Source organism: Delphinapterus leucas, chromosome 6, assembly GCF_059928025.1.
Source record: "Delphinapterus leucas isolate spDelLeu-1000000601 "Yukka" chromosome 6, BTC_Dleu_Yukka2, whole genome shotgun sequence".
Classification (NCBI taxonomy): Eukaryota; Metazoa; Chordata; class Mammalia; order Artiodactyla; family Monodontidae; genus Delphinapterus; species Delphinapterus leucas.
The window spans coordinates 25,923,386-25,936,617 of record NC_143134.1 but is presented as its reverse complement, the minus strand read 5'-3'; the positions used below and the strand labels follow the sequence as shown (position 1 = coordinate 25,936,617).

Here is a 13,232-nt window from a genome sequence, read left to right as displayed (position 1 = left end):
TGCCACTAATATAATCCTGCCCACTATATATCCTCTCTCTTCTTTAAATCTCTTATGCAGGTTAATAATTTTCTTCATATAGACTTACATATAGGTAAACATTTATTAAGCTCTTTCAATTTGAATCCTATTACAGTAAATAAAACACTCTCACATATGGTATAACAAGTATTTATTTGCACATAGGAGAGATGCTTGTTTTGATATATTAACAATATTTTCTCCTTCATCCTCTAATTTATTTTTAAACTAATTTTAATATTAATGGTCTTGGATTTTCATGCACAAAATGACAAGTTACTCATTTTCAATTTTATCATAATTTGTCCTCTATTATGCGCTGAATTGTGCCCATCTTCCAAATTAATATGTTGAAGCCCTAAGCCTGAGTACCCTACTGTGTAACTATATTCAGAGTTAGGGCCTTCAGAGAAGTAATTAAGTTAAAATGAGGCTGTTAAGGTAAGCTCTAATCCAATCCAACTGGTGTTCTTATAAGAAGCTTTGGATACACAAGGAGACACAAGGAATGCATACCTACAGAAGAAAGACCATATGAAGACACAATAAGAGGGCAACACTAAAAAAGTCCCAGAGATCTAAAGCACAATATAGTGAATACAAACAACAATATTGTATTATAATCGTCAAACTTGCTAAGAGACTAGATCTTAATTATTCCAATCACCAAAAAAAAAAAAAAGATAATCATGTAACATGATCAAGGTGCTGATTGTCCCTACAACAGCAATCATACTACAATACATAAACCTATCAAATCAACATGTTTTATAACTTAAATTTACATAATGTTATATGTCAAATATATTTCAGTTTAAAAAAGGAGACAACCACCTGCAAGCCAAGGAGAGATTCCACAGAAGACACTAAAATTAAGGACACCTTGATTATGAACTTCTAGACTCTCTAACTGTAAGAAAATATATTTCTGTTGCTTGAGCCCTTAGTCTGCACCATTTTGTTATGGCAGACCTAGCAAACTAATACACCTCTCTAATTAATTAAAAGTAATAAGCACAAAAAGGCTGGTGGAGCTTTATTAAATAAGTCATAATTGAATTTAAGTAAAGATTACTAATGGAGATAAAGTATATATACATCTCATCTCATATATTATATATATTATATATGAAATATCTTTTCTGTGTATTCATAAAACCTGCTGTGTGACATCTATTATTCTAGATGCTGTGTTGACAGTAGGGAAAAAGAAATAAAAATCCCTTTACTCTGCTCTTGGTTTTCTGTTCAGGATTAGTCTATTAGTTGGAGTCACAGCAATCGAGCAAGAGAGTATGGCACTAACCTGGGAGAAAGTCCTGACCAAATTGGTGCTGCTCCCTTAGGTTGAGGTGCTTGGTCATGGCTGGCCCTTTGTTCAGGACAAGATAGTCCAAAGAAGAGCCTTGCTCTCATCTCACTTAACAAACCTTAATGGCAAAACACAGAAAGATCAAACCGTTTACAAATAACATAAATACATCTCAGAACCAAGCTCAAGAATATTTTTTTGACTACAAAATATCCACCACCCAACGAGTCTCTAATCCAATTAAAAATGATCAGATTTGTAAAGATTCAAGAAAATGGGATCCATGCGGAGCAAAATAAACCAATTAAAATTGTTGCTAATCATATACGGGTGTTAGAATTAGGAGAAGGGTTTTAAAACAGTTATTGCCACTGTATTCTGTACATTCAAAAAGTTAAGTAGAGGCATGGGAGATAAAAGATTCAAACTGAACTTCTAGATGTAGATGAAAACTACAATGCTTGATATAAAAAATACAATTGATGGGATCAACAGCACATTATGAATTTCTAGGGAAAAGACATAAGAAAAAAACAGAGAAAATAATTAACAATGAACAGCAAATGGTAGAAAAACTTCAAGTGACCAGGTAAATATGCAATTGGAGTTCCTATAGGAGTGTGAGGGATATGGGAGAGAAAATTTAGAGAAATAATGCCTGAAAATTTTCAAACTGTAAATCCATACATCCATGAAGTTTATGTCAAGCATAAGAAACATAAAGCTACACCAAAGTATATCATAATCAAATTGCTCAAAACCAGTGATAAATATAAAATATTAAAAGCAGCTGGAGGCTTCCCTGGTGGCACAGCGGTTAAGAATCCGCCTGCCAATGCAGGGGACATGGGCTTGATCCCCAGTCTGGGAAGATCCCACATGTCGCGGAGCAACTAAGCCTGTGTGCCACAACTACTGAGCCTGTGCTCTAGAGCCCGTGAGCCACGACTACTGAGCCCACAGTGCTGCAGCTACTGAAGCCCATGCGCCTAGAGCCTGTGCTCTGCAGTAAAAGAAGCCACCACAACGAGAAGCCTGTGCACCGCAATGAAGAGTAGCCCCTCCTTGCCACAGCTAGAGAAAGCCTGTGCACAGCCACAAAGACCCAACGCAGCCAAAAATAAAATAAAATAAATTAATATTTTAAAAAAGCTTTAAAAAAAGCAGCTGGAGAAAAAAATAATCTGTACAAGGAAGCTAAGATAAAGATGACAAGTTTCTTGTCAGAAACAAAGCAAGAAGAAAAAAGAAAGAAAAGAAAGAAAGGGACTAAAAAAAAAAACCTGTCAACTTGGCAGTTGGGGAGAACAGCAAAATCTTTCAAAATGATGAAAAAATAAAGTTTTTAAAAAATACCTCTTGGGGCTTCCCTGGTGGCGCAGTGGTTGAGAATCTGCCTGCCAATGCAGGGGACACAGGTTTGAGCTCTGGTCTGGGAGGATCCCACATGCCGCAGAGCAACTAGGCCCGTGAGCCACAACTACTGAGCCTGCATGTCTGGAGCCTGTGCTCCTCAACAAGAGAGGCCGTGATAGTGAGAGGCCCGTGCACCGCGATGAAGAGTGGTCCCTGCTTGCCGCAACTAGAGAAAGCCCTCACACAGAAACGAAGACCCAACACAGCCATAAATAAATAAATAAAATTAAAAAAAAATACCTCTTGATTTTATTTTTTAAAGAATTTGTGCTTCATTTGTATTTGCTTTTTGAATTTAATCACAGCTACTCTCAGGGGCCCTTTTTCCTGAGAATTATTAGTTAGAAAGTAGGGTGAAACCAAATCACAGATTAGACATCCCTCTGTAAAAAACAACAATTAAAATAATCATTTTATCTGAGTATTCTGACAAACTTCAGGGAAAGAACCTGACATAGGATTTAGTCACCTCCATATATCTGTACAACCACTCAAGACTATAAGAGTGTTGCACCCTCAGGGAGCTTTCAAGGAAAAGAAGGGGGTAACCTAAACTAGAATTATCAGGGCAGAACCTAAATTTCAAAATAGGTCCATATAACCCCATATTCTTTTTATCCTGATCATTATGCAGGAGGTGCGTGGAGGAAATTAATCCTTTCTGAAGAGAGCTGAATTCAGTGACCAAAGTGCTTTACTAAGGTTAATTTTTTAAGACCTGCAGATCTTAGATTTGCATTCTCTGGAGAACTAGATTATTGGTGGACCCATATAGTAAATTACATAGCTCCAAGGAGAAGCTAGAGTGAGACTCATTAAAAAATTAGTTATTTAAAACATCAAGTTATTTAAAACATCAAGTGTACCTATGTATGCATTATGTGAGTCCCAGATGAAGAAGAGAGAAAAGAGCACAGAGATTACTTGAAGGATGAGGGCCAAAAATCTCCCAAAAGAGAAAAGGAGGTATGTACAAATTCAAGAAACTCAATCATCTACCAAGAGGATAAACCCAAAGAGGCCCACACTGAGATACATTAAAATTAAACTGTTGAAAGACAAAGAAAAAGAGAGAATCTTGAAAGTAGTAGGAAAAAAGTGACTTGTCACGAACAAGGTATCCATCCTCATTAAGATTATCAACCGGGCTTCCCTGGTGGCGCAGTGGTTGAGAGTCCGCCTGCCGATGCAGGGGACACGGGTTTGTGTCCCGATCCCGGAAGATCCCACATACTGCGGAGCAGCTGGGCCCGTGAGCCATGGCCGCTGAGCCTATGCGTCCGGAGCCTGTGCTCTGCAATGGGAGAGGCCACAACAGTGAGAGGCCCGCGTACCACAAAAAAAAAAAAAAAAAAAAAAGATTATCAACCAATTTCTCAGCAGAAATCTTGGAGGCCAGAAGGCATTGGATGCTATATAGAAAGTACTGAAAGGGGAAAAAAATCTTAGCAACTGATAATTTTATATCTAATTGAGAGTTTTATATCCAGAAAAAAATGTCTTTATAAATGTGTAAGATATTAACATATTCCCTGTTAAACAAAAGCTGAGGGAATTCATGATCACTAGACTACCCTAAAAAATGCTGATGGGACTCCTCCAGATTATAAGGAAAGGACACTAGGGAGTAATTTGAAACCATATGAACATATAACAATCTCCAGTAAAGGTATACCCATGAGAAAATTTTTAAAAATTATAATTTTGTTTATAACTTTACTTCTTATTTTCTACAGGATTTAAAAGAAAAATGCATGAATGTCATTATAAAACTGTGCTAATGAGTACAGAAAATATAAAGATGTAACTTATGACATCAGTAACATAAAGTGCAGGGAGATGGAATTATAAAGGGGTAGTTTTGTGTGCAGTTACATTTATATTGTTTCAATTCAAAATAGAGTACTATAACTTTAGGATGTTATATGTAACCCTTATGGTAGCCACAAAGAAAATATCTGTAAAAGGAGTTAGAAGGCAGCTGACACATGTGACTACAAATAATTAACTAAACACAAGGGAAGGTAGTCATAGACAAAATGAGTTACCACAAAAAGCCATAAGAATTACAGAAAATAAATAATTACTTTATTTATGGAAAAATAACAAAAGAATTATTTCTTAACAGTAATTAAATATAAGTGGATTAAAATTCTGAAGCACAAGGCATAGTTTTGCACAGCTGATGTTTACAAAAAGGATATACTATATACAGCAGACTCACTTTAGATCTAAGGACACACATAAGTTAAAAGTGAAAGGATGGAACAGATATCCTATGCAAATAGTAACCAAAAGAGCTGCATGGCTATATATTAATATCAGACAAAATAGATGTTAAATCTAAAACTGGTAAAAGAGAAAAATAAGAACATTATGTATCGGTAAAAGAAATATTTCACTGAGAATATATAAAACTATAGATATGTACACAACAAACCTCAGAGCTCCAAAGTATACAAGGCAAGTGTCGACAAAATTGAAGGGAGATATAGACATGTCCACAGTTAGAGAGCAAGATTTCAATATCCCATATTCAATAGTAGAACAACCAGCCCGAGGATCAATAAGGAAATAGAAAATTTGAACAACAATATAAAACAATTAGACCTAAAAGATATATACAGAACACTCCACCCAGAAAGCCCAGAAAACACACTTTTCTTCAAGTGCATATTGAACATTTTGTATGATACATCATATGTTACCTTACAAAAAGAACCCCCCCCCCAAAAAGCAAAGATAGCCTTTGTGAACTATAGGAAACCATTACAAGTAATAATCTATGCATAACTGTGGTCCCAGAGGATGAGACAAAGAAAGGGGTAGAAAGTATATTTAAGGAAATAATGGCTGAGAACTTTCCATCTCTGCAGAGAGATTTGGACATCCAAGTTTACAAAGCTCATAAGTCCCCAAACAGATCCAACCCAGAGGGATCTTCTCCAACAAGCATTGTGATAAAACTGCCTAAAATCAAAGGCAAAGAGAAAGTTTTAAAAGCAACAAGGGAAAAAAAAGCATCACATGCAGTGGAAACCACCCCCCCATAAAACTATCAACAGATACCTCAAAATAAACTTTGCAGGGTATGAGAGAGTGGGATGATAAATTCAACATGCTGAAAGAAAAAAAAAATCAACCAAAAATAGTTTACCTGAAAAGTTGTCTTTCAGAAATGGAGTGATAAAGACTCTCAGACAAGGAAAATCTAATGGAGTACACAACTGGCAGACCTACACTGCTTACATTGCCAAAGGGAGTTCCTCAGGGTTAAATGAAAAAACACTAAGAACATTAAAACAAAAAATACAAAACACATTGGTAAGGCAAGCATATAGTGAACTAGGATTACAACAATGCATAAATATGATGGTGTGTTAATTAATCATACAAATGTTAAAGGACAGAAGCATTAAAAATAACTACACTTACACACTAATTTGCTATAGATAAACAATATAAAAATAAATAAACTGTGACCTCAAATCATAAACTGTTGGGGGGAGTGAGTAAAAGGGTAGAATTTTGTATGTGAATAGTTAGGTTGTTGCAGCCTAAAATAGACTGTTATATGTATAAGATGTTCATGGCTTATCAGCTTCACAGTAACCACAAAGCAAAGACCTACAGTAGATACACAAGAGAAAAAGGAAAGAAAACCAAACATTCCTCTACAGGAAATCATCAGTTCACAAAGAAAGACATCAAGAGACAAAGAAAGGAACAGGAAGACTACAAAACAGCCAGAAAAAATTGACAAGATGTCATTAGTAAGTTCTTACATATAAATAAATACTCTAAATGTAAATAGATTAACATTTCCAATTAAAAGACAGAGTGATTGAACGAATTTTTTAAAAGACGAACTGTATTCCACCTAAAGAGTTTTTTTTCAGCTTTCATGACAAATAAAAATGAGGAGATGGAAAAAATATATTCCATAAAAATGAAAACCAAAAATGAGCAAGGGTAGGCAGTCGCGGGCAGCCATCTCCCTTCGATGGCGGCGGAGCAGGGCCGGCTGCTGCTGCAGCCAGAAAGACGGCAGTGGTGGAGATAGTGGTACGTGTAGCGGGGGCGGGCCCAGTCACCATGAGCCAAGGCTCACCCCCCGCCAAACGGGAGAGCAGCGAGCCCGCGAAGCAAAGGTCCCCAACACTAAGCAGCTTTATCCGGGCTGTGGTAAAGGCTGTGCATCGACTTGACCTCATCCTTTGCAACAAAACCGCTTATCAAAAAGTGTTCAAACCAGAGAACATTAGCCCGAGGAGCAAGCTGCGTGATCTCTGCGTCAAGCACCCGGTGGACTATGGGAGGAAGGCTAAGGAGCTGCTGTGGAGAAAGGTATGCTACGAAGTTATCCAGCTCATCAAGTCTAACAAAAAGCATATCCACAGCCGGAGCACCTTAGAATGTGCCTACAGGACACACCTGGTCGCTGGGATTGGCTTCTACCAGCATCTCCTTCTCTATATCCAGTCCCACTACCAGCTAGAACTGCAATGCTGCATCGACTGGACCCATGTCACCAACCCCCTCACAGGATGCAGGAAGCCAGTGTCTGCCTCAGGGAAGTAGATGGATTGAGCACAGACGGCATGCCACCAATGGCTAGTGTACCTGGGGGATTTGTCATGATATCAGAATGAATTAGCTGGCATAAACTCTGAGCTGCTAGCTGAGAGATTTTACTACCAAGCCCTGTCAGTGGCTCCCCAGATTGGAATGCCTTCAACCAGCTGGGCACCCTTGCAGGCAGCAAGTACTATAATGTGGAAGCCATGTATTGCTACCTGTGCTGCATCTAGTTGGAAGTGTCCTTTGAGGGGGCCTATGGGAATCTCAAGCGGCTGTGTGACAAGGCAGCCAAAGTGTACCACAGCTGAAGAAGTGCGAGACTAGGAATCTCTCTCCCAACAAGAAGCGATGTAAAGATATTAAGAGGTTGCTGGTGAACTTTATGTATCTGCAAAGCCTCCTGCAGCCCAAAAGTAGCTCCCTGGACTCAAAGCTGATGTCACTTTGCCAGTCAGTCCTGAAGGACTTCAGCCTCTGTCTCTTCTACCTGCCCTCCCCACCCAACCTCAGCCTGGCCAGTGAGGATGAGAGTGGATATGATTTCCTCCCAGACCTTCTCATCTTTCAAACGGTCGTCATCTGCCTTATGGGTGTGCACAGCTTGAAGAGAGCACATCCAAGCAGTACAGTGCAGCTATTGCCTTCACCCTGGCCCTCTTCTCCCACCTCGTCAGTCATGTCCACATAGGGCGGCAAGCTGAGCTGGAAGAGGGCGAGACTCCTGTCCCGGCATTCCAGAGCGATGGCACAGATGAACCAGAGTCCAAGGGACACTTGGAGAAGGAGGGTCTTGAGCCTCTTCCTGCAGCACCTCAAGAGGGTGAAGCCAGAAAGAACCAGAAGTTCTCCCACCTCTCCTGCCTCTGCCGCCCACCCACAGCTGGTGATGACAGTGACATGAGTGAAGGCTTTGACTAGGACTTGAGCCATGACTCAGCCCAGGCCAGCGAGGGCTCGGACAGTGGCTCTGACAAGAGTCTTGAAGGTGGGGGAACGGCCTTTGATGCTAAGACAGATTCAGAAATGAAGAGCCAAGAGTCCAGATCAGACCTGGAAGATAAGGAGGATGAGGAAGGGACATGGTCCCCAGCCCTGGAGCCACCTTGGGCCAGGTCAGAGGCTCCTGAATCCTTCAATGGCCCACTGGACCCCAGCGAGGCCAGCATTGCCAGCAATCTACAAGCGATGTCCACCCAGATGTTGCAGACTAAACGCTGCTTCCAACGGGCCCCCACCTTCAGCAACCTGCTCCTCCAGCCCACCACCGAAGCTCCCACCTTGGCCAGCCCCAGGCCCTGTGTCAGAGGGGATGTGGACAAGCCCTCAGAGCCAGCCTCTGAAGAGGGCTCTGAGTCGGAGGGAAGTGAGTCCAACAGTGGGCGCGCCTGTTGGAATGAGCGCAGCATCCAGGAGAAGCTGCAAGTCCTCATGGCCGAAGGCCAGCTTCCTGCTGTGAAAGTCTTCCTGGACTGGCTGTGAACCAACCGCAGCCTCATCATTGTATGTGCGCAGAGCTCTCTAAGTCTGTGGAACTGCCTGTCTGTGTTGCTGAATCTGTTGCCAGCTGCTGGAGAACTCCAAGAGTCTGGCCTGGTCCTGTGTCCCAAGGTCCAGGATCTTCTTGAAGGTTGTGAACTGCCTGACCTCCCGTCTAGCCTGCTGCTCCCAGAGGACATGGCACTTCACAATCTGCCTCCCCTCCAGGCTGCCCACAGATGCTTTAACTTTGACACGGATCAGCTCTTGCTCAGCAGCTTAGAGGAGACAGTCGTGCACATCTGCTGCATCCACAGCTTTGGCCACTTCATTGCCCGCCTGCATGGCAGCATCCTACTGTTCAACCCAGAGGTCAGCATCTTTGTCAGCATCTCCCAGTCTGAGCAAGAGAGCCTGCTGCAGCAGGCCCAGGCCCATTTCCTCATGGCACAGGAGGAAGCTCAGCGGAATGGGCTAATGAGAGACATGGCCCAGCTATGACTTCAGCTTGAGGTCTCTCAGCTGGAAGGGAGCCTGCAGCAGCCCAAGGCCCGGTCAGCAATGTCTCCCTACCTCATCTCCAACACCCAAGCCCTCTGCCACCACCACCCTACCATCCGCCAGCTGGCCACCAGTGGCCTCTTCATTGTCATCATCCCAATGACAGTGATCGATGGCCTAGATTTGCTGAAGAAGGAACACCCAGGGGCCCAGGATGGAATCCAATACCTGGAGGCAGAGTTTAAAAAAGGGTTGGCTGCCAGAAAGAGGTGGGGAAGAGCTTCAAGTGGCATAAGCTGAAGAGGCAGGATGCAGATGCCTGGATGCTCTATAAGATCCTGGACAGCTGCAAACAGCTGACTCTGGCCCAGAGGGCAGGTGAGGAGGACCCGAGTGGCATGGTGACCATCATCACAGGGCTTCCACTGGACAACCCCAGCATGCTCTCAGGCCCTATGCAGGCAGCCTTGCAGGCCACTGCACATGCCAGTGTGGACATTAAGAATGTTCTGGACTTCTACAAGCAGTGGAAGGAGATTGGCTGAGACCGACCCCCAGGCCCTGCAGCGGGCTGACTCCACATCTCTCCCGCCCTCCCTGGCAGCCAGGACCACCACCTGTAGTCACCCCACCACACTCAGACTCACGCATGTACACAGGAAGGAAGCCCAGCTGCACACAGGCTGCAGGAAGGGCCCAGGAGCCAGCTGGGAGAGTGGGGGTCCCCCTGTTTCCAAGATAACGTCAGGAAAGCAAGGAAAGTGTTTGGAGCAGGAGAGGCCTGTGGGCCCCAGCCAGCCTTCCTGCCTCAGCCCCCCTGCTTTCCCCAGGGGCAGGTGGTAGGCACGGGTGTCTTCGTTTCATTGGAGTAGTTCCCGGACTGCTGGGGGGAAGGGACAGCAGAAGGGGCCCTTCTTCCTCACCCAAGGCATAGGGTGGTTGGTGCCAGGAGTTTGGGCCCTCTGGCCTTGTGGGTAGAGTTGGGTAACACCAGATGTCTGGGTGGTTCTCTGCAGACACTTCCTCTCCTCGAGGCCCACCCATCCCCCTCTCATCTCCCTTTGCAAAAGCTGGGCAGCTCTGGAGCCTTGGGGACTCTTAAGAAAGAGGGGCCTGGAGCTGCCTGCACCAACAGCAGGGCAGAGTTTAGATCCATCTTGCTGCAGGGGCTGCACACCCACTACCCCACTTCTCGTTTCTGTCTGCCTTCATCTGGCTTCCAGTGCAGGGAGCAGGCCCATGACGGCTTCAGGCAGTCAGGCCTGTATGCCAGTGAGGGCTCCTGTGCCCACCAGCCCCATGGTCACTGTGCTTTGTGCTCTGGGCTGCTGTGCTGGGACAGAGTGGGATGCCAGTAAGAGGAGGGGGGGCGATGTTTGAGGCCATCACCTCCCTTACTCTCTAGGGAGGGGCCTATGTTCCGATGGGCAGCAGAAAGGAGACATCCCTTGACGCTGCCCAGCCAGGGGCCCTCTGCCCTGATAGGCTTCCCTACTTTTGTCCTTCCCCAGGACTAAAGGCCTGGAGGAGCTGAGCACGGGTCTAGCTTTTGGAGTGTCGAGGTGAATGTGGGAGCAGAGATCATGAGTGGAACAGCAAGAGCAGGGCTGTGTGTGGGAGGCTTTGGCCAGGATTGCCTCAGCCCCTCCCCCTCAGGCTGCACATATAGCTCGGACTGGGGGTTGAAGGTGGGGATCTCAGCTCTGCTGTTCCCCCCAGCCCCAGTGCTAGCCTAGCTTCCCAGGCTGTTCTCAGAGGACAGCAGGCATCCTGCCTCTTTCCTCTAAGATGGTAAGTCTGGGACAACCTGGGGGCAGTGTGATCACCCCCATTTCCAGTCCCTGGCAGAGACTGAGACTAAAGCATCACTGAATAAAGACCCACCCCCACCTGAAACCTAAAACAAAAACAAAACCACAAAAACAAAAATGAGCAAGGGTAGCTATACTTATAACAGAAAAAATAGACTTTACGCCTAAAATTTAACATGAGACACAGAAAGTCATTATATAATATTGAAGGGTCAATTCAGCAAGGGATTTAACACTTGTAAATTTTATACAACTGACACTGGCACACCTAAATATATTAAGTCAATACTAACAGATCTGAAGGGAGAAATTGGACAGCAATACAATAATAGTATGAATTTCATTACCGCATTTTCGACAACAGATATATGATCCATACAGAAAATCAATAAAGAAAGAGCACACTTATGCTCTACTTAGACTAAATGGACCTAACAGATATACACAGAGCATTCAGTCCAGCACCAACAGAATAGACATTTTCTCAAGGATACATGAAATGTTCTCCAGGAAAAAGCATATGATAGGTTACACAGCAAGTCTTAGCAAAATTAAAATATTTAAATCATGTTAAGTACTATTTTTTTTACCACAATGATATGAAACTAGAGATCAATAATAGGAGGAAACCTGGAAATGTGCACATATGTATAAATTTTTAAAACACATACTCCTGAATAACCAATGGATCAAAAATAATAAAAAGAGATGTAAAAAACACTCTGACATACATAAAAATAGAAATACAACATGGCAAAACTAATGAAATTCAGCAAAAGTGCTCCTAACAGAGAAGTTTATAGTGAAAAATGCCTACATTAAGGATAAAAAGAGATCTCAAGTAAACAATGTAACTTTTTACCTCAAGGAATTAGAAAAAAGAAAACATGCAAACCCAAGTTTAGCAGAAGAAAATTACGAAGATCAGAGCAAAAATAAGTGAAAATCAGATAAACAATAGACAAATCAACAAATGAAGAGCTAGTTTAAAAGAAATAAGGAAAATCAACAAAACTTCAGCTAAACTAACACCAGGAATAAGAGCAGACTTTGTAACTGATACCACAGAACTACAAAGGATTATAGGAGACTACTATAGGCATTTATATGCTAATAAATAGGATTACCTAGAAGAAATGGATAAATTTCAAGAAACATACAAGCTGCCAAGACTGAATTAGGATGAAAGAGAAAATTTGACCAGACCTATAATGAGTAATGAGATTGACTCACTATTCAAAAACCTCCCGGGCTTCCCTGGTGGCACGGTGGTTGGGAGTCCGCCTGTCAATGCAGGGGACACGGTTTCGTACCCCGGTCCGGAAAGATCCCACATGCCGCGGAGCCGCTGGGCCCGTGAGCCATGGCCGCTGGGCCTGCGCGTCCGGACCTGTGCTCCGCAACGGGAGAGGCCACTGCAGTGAGAGGCCCACGTACCGCAAAAAAAAAAAACAAACCTGCCAACAAGAAAAGCCCAGGAGCAGATGGCTTTCCAGGTGAATTCTACCAAGCATTTAAAGAAGAAGTAGTGCCAGTCTTTCCAAATTCTTCCAAAATATTGTAGAGGAGAAAACATTCCCAAACTCATTTTTTTTGAGGTCAGAATTACCCTGCTTCCGAAACCTGCTAAGGACATGGCTAGAAACAAAAATCATAAACCAATATTCCTGATGAATATAGATGCAAATCATCAACAAAATACTAGTAATCCAAATCAGTCACACAATAAAAGGAACACGCACCCTGATAAAGTGGGATTTATCCCTGGATGCAAGGAAGGTACAAAATATACAAATTAATAAATGTGATACACCACTTTAATGGAAAGTTAAAAATCATATTATCATCTCAATAAATTCAGAAAAAGAATTGGACAAAATTAAAAATTATTTCATGATAAAAACTCGCAACAAGTGGACATAGAAGGAATATCCCACAAAATAATAAAGGTCATATATGACAAACCCACTGCTAACATCTTACTCCACAGAAAAAGTTTGAAATCTTTTCCTCTGGAAAAGAGAAGGATGCCACTTTCACCTGTCCTCTCAACAATGTATTGGTAGTTCTGGCCAGAGCAATTAGAAGAGAAAAAGAAGGAACAGGCATTCAAA

At 42.8% G+C, this 13,232-nt stretch overlaps 1 pseudogene; it reads left to right on the top strand.

Annotated features, from left to right (window-relative positions):
• Window positions 1-2,555: 2,555 nt before the first annotated feature.
• LOC111169031 (nonsense-mediated mRNA decay factor SMG5 pseudogene) lies at window positions 2,556-10,531 on the top strand (annotated as a pseudogene).
• Window positions 10,532-13,232: the final 2,701 nt, after the last annotated feature.